This window comes from Silene latifolia, chromosome 1 (assembly GCF_048544455.1).
Source record: "Silene latifolia isolate original U9 population chromosome 1, ASM4854445v1, whole genome shotgun sequence".
Lineage (NCBI taxonomy): Eukaryota > Viridiplantae > Streptophyta > Magnoliopsida > Caryophyllales > Caryophyllaceae > Silene > Silene latifolia.
In genome coordinates this window covers 146,728,454-146,732,579 of record NC_133526.1, presented here as the reverse complement: position 1 = coordinate 146,732,579, position 4,126 = coordinate 146,728,454, and the positions used below count along the sequence as shown (strand labels likewise).

At 42.6% G+C, this 4,126-nt stretch overlaps 1 non-coding gene across 1 annotated transcript; it reads right to left on the bottom strand.

Annotated features, from left to right (window-relative positions):
• Nucleotides 1–230: 230 nt before the first annotated feature.
• On the bottom strand, nt 231–337 carry LOC141622389 (small nucleolar RNA R71). Its single transcript, XR_012532955.1, has one exon. It is a non-coding gene; the product is annotated as a small nucleolar RNA R71 (small nucleolar RNA).
• Nucleotides 338–4,126: the final 3,789 nt, after the last annotated feature.

Genomic DNA, 4,126 nt, shown 5'->3' with positions numbered 1-4,126 from the left:
ATGAAGATGCAGCCAAGCACATGGAGACCTTTATCGATTATTGCTGCTCCATGCCCCTACCAACTGGCGTGACCCCAGATCAGATAAAAGAAACCATGTTTATTTTCTCACTCCGCGATGCTGCAAGGGAGTGGTATAGGGATCTGGACCGGGCTGCTCATGGGATAATTGACTGGAATTCACTGGCTTTGGCATTTTACAAGAAGTACTTCTCTGCCTCGAAGACTAATGCCATTAGAGCTCAGATCACGAGCTTTAAACAGGGGCCTGATGAGAACTTTCATGAGGCATGGGTCCGTTTCAAGAAGTTGGTGCGAACCATTCCGCACCATGGTTTCGAAAAGTGGAGTCTATGCAATCAGTTCTATAACGGGTCGTATAACGATCGAGAGGGCTATCTTGGATCTGCCGCTAGTGGCCGATTTCTTTGAGAATATGGGAGAGACTAAGGGGTGGAAGATCATTGATGACTTAGCCACCCATAAAGTGAGTATCGGAATTCAGAGGGAATCAAAGGAGGAGTCTTGAATCTCTCTCGTAGCCGCACTTGAAGCTCTCACTGCGAGATTTGATAAATATGAGTTGGGAGGAGCTTCAAAAGAAGGGATGTATCAGGTAAATGCTGTTTCAGACGGTCCTTTCGTCTGTAGAAGATGTGGAGCTGAGGGACATGTTTCAGAGAATTGTCCTAGTCCTTTTGAGTCTTGTGCTGCCTTTCAACATTATAGGCAGACAAACACTTATTATGAGCCGAATGTCCATCCCAATTTGAGGTGGACAAGCCAAAATGTGCTCAATCCTACTCCTCCTCCGAACCAAGACGGTAGTATATTTCCTCCACACAAGAATCAACAAGGCTTTCAGAAGCCTCTTTCTTTCACTCCTTCTAATCAAGGTGCATCATCTTCCGGTGGAGTGAGTGAAATTGGTGAGCTTAAGTCCATGATGCAAGCCCTTACAAAGCAATTTCAGCTGAGTGATCAACAAAGAAACTCAAGTAATCAACAGAGAGATGTATCCATAAAGGCACTTGAAACTCCAGTTGCCCAACTGGCCACGAATCAATCCACAAGAAAACAGGGTTATTTACCGACTCAAAACGAGAAGAATCCACATGAGACGGTAAATCTGATAGAACTGAGAAGCGGCCTTTCTTATGAGGTGCCGGAAGTGTCGAAATCAGACCCGAGGAAGTCTAAAACTGATGATGAACAATGTTCAGGCGAAAATAACGAGCTGACAGCTAAGAAAGTGCTTGATCGACTGATTTCAGGTGGTCGATCGAGTAGAAATAATGAAGAAACTGGTCGATCGGGTTGTTTTTCTGCTCGATCGAGTGAACAGGAAAGTGGAGTTGATCGATCGAGTGGGAATTTTACTCGATCGACTGATTCTGAAGGAGAAACTGCTCGATCGAATGAAGAAATTGGTCGATTGAGTAGTATTGATGACGAGAAGCTTATTCTAGAGCCTGCTAGTGCTCGTTTAAGCGAGGAATCACCGGAAAGACCTCGTTCGAGAGGTAAAAAGCGTCCAAAGGATACAGAACTTGCACCGGAAGATATATTGGAAGCGAGAAACAACAGACTTGAGATACCCATCACGGTTCCCTTCCCGAGGCGGCTGCAGAATACTAAGGCCAATCAACAATTCGGCAAATTTGTCGAACTTCTGAAGAGCTTGGAAGTCACTGTGCCGTTCACTGAATTGCTGACAAAGGTACCCTCTTATTTAAAGTTTATGAAAGAAATTTTATCGCGTAAGAGGACTATTAGTGATAGTGAGACCGTAACTTTGGTTGAGGTGGGGTCGGCCCTATTTCAAAACAAGTTACCCCCTAAGCAATAAGACACGGGTAGTTTTTCAATTCCGTGTCATATCGGTATGCATTTGATTGATAACGCCCTATGCGATTTAGTCGCTAGCGTAAGTGTCTTACCATTATCTCTAGCTAAGAGATTTGGTTTGACAAAGCTGAGTTGCACCAACGTGACTGTCCAGATGGCCGACCGTAGTTTATCACGGCCACTAGGTGTAGTAGAAGACGTACCTGTTCAGATCGGGAAGTTCTTTATTCCCGTTGATTTTGTTGTCTTAGACATCCCCGAAGATGCACACACCCCTATCATTTTAGGGAGACCATTTTTGTCCACTGCCCGCGCAGTAATAGACGTCGGGGGGAAGACTTTGACTTTCCAGGTAGGGGACGAGGAGCTGATTTTTCATCAGTCTAAGTTCCGGAGAGCTCCCAGGCAAGCCCAGCCTTGCAATGCTCTCTCTTCTATTGATCCTATTATTGACACTCCAGATGAAAATTTGGAGAATCGTGCTGCTATTGTTAACCCTCCGCCTCAGACTGAGAGCAAAAAGGAGGAAAGTTCGTCTGTTTTCCTTGCTGCAGGTACAGATGAAAGCAATGAAGGAGCTGTCAAAGGACACGATGTAATTATTATCAATTAAATTGAAGATGATGACGCTAAAGCTGGTGATAAAGGAGCAAGGACGAGGAAAGTTCGCGCTTACGTGGATGTGAACTACTCCCCTCCTACCGTTTCAAGTGATAATTCATGCTCATGGAAGTTGAAGAGGACAGTCAATGTTGCTGAGATGACGTCCTCCAGTCAGGAGCGCTCCGAGGGGCTACTGAAATTTGTTGGAATTAAGCGGGGAAATGCCCCGTGTAACACTTTGTAATAGATAATTTTTGAATTTCTTTTGAATTTGTTTTATTGCGTTTTAATTAGGACAATTAGTTTTAGACAGTTCTTAGCGTAGATTTCAGACTATAGACTGTTCTTATTCGTATTTGGTATTTTGGGAATTTTTGCCCGTGTTTTTATGCAGGTGTGGGGAAGTTTTACGCATTCCAGAGGAAGAACTGACGAAATTAAAGAGCTTACGCGAGAAAAGTACTCGATCGAGTGAAAAGTTGGTCGACCGAGTGCTTTTTCCAGTCGATCGAGCAAAGCATAAAGTGGGACTTGTCGATCGAGTAAATTCTATTTGATCGAGCACCTGGATCATCAAAAGTCCTCGATCGAGTAGTTTAAAACCACTCGATCGAGTGGAAATGAATAGGACGCAGGGAGTTACTCTTTAAACTCTTATGTTTTATTTTCTAATTCATTATTCACCTAATTTTCGTCTACTACATCCCTAATTGCGATTAAAATCAACCCCAAATCCCCATTTTTCTTGCCCAATCTCCAAATCCGCCACCTACAATCCTTTCCTTGCTAATTAATCTTTCAAAGCCCTATAATTTCCCCTTAATTTGTGCTCCTTTTCACGGTTTTTAAGAAGGGTTAGGGTTTGCGGGTTTTTCGACTGAAAAATCGCTTGTGTTGCTTGTTTTTTTGAAGATTAATTGCATTTGTAGGATTATTCTCTTCAAGTAAGCGATTCCTTTACCTTCTTTGTATTTTAATTTCGATTATTTGGAATTTTATGAGGTAAAAATCGAATTTAGGGTTTGAATATCCATTGTTGGTCGATTTTTCGACTTTAATTGAGTTTATTGCCCTTGTTTCCCTTGCTTGATGATCAATCCCAATTCCTCGCTGTTTGTTACATGTTAATTCGAATTCTCCATGATTTTTTGTGATATGGGTTCACGACAGTCGGATTTTTCGACTGTCACTTTGGTTATTGTTGATGTAATTTGTCTAGCTAGCATCTTTGTTGCGATTTTGCTGCTGACTGTTGACTGATATCGAACCCCTGTCGATGCTTAGACATGTTTACTCTGGACCTTGCACAGAAATTGTGATTAGGGCTGCTTAAGTCAAATTTTTCGACTGTCAGACGGTTTATATACTGCATTGCTTTAATTAACTTCAGTTGATGCTTACATGTTACTGATGTTAAATGCTATTCCCGTTCCCTGTCGCCATTTGCATTCCGTTATTCGAAATTTTGAGGATTGTTGGGATTTATTTGCTGTAAGTCGAATTCTTCGACTGGTAGGAGATTCACATGCTGTCACATGCTGGTTTTACGTGTTGTTTTAGCCACGATTAGCAGCTATTTTCTTATCATACCCCTTACTATGTTCACAGGATGAAGTCTAGTACTTTGCCTTCTACTAGTACCACCTCCAGCTCCTCCTTGAGTGAGTCAGTGGCCC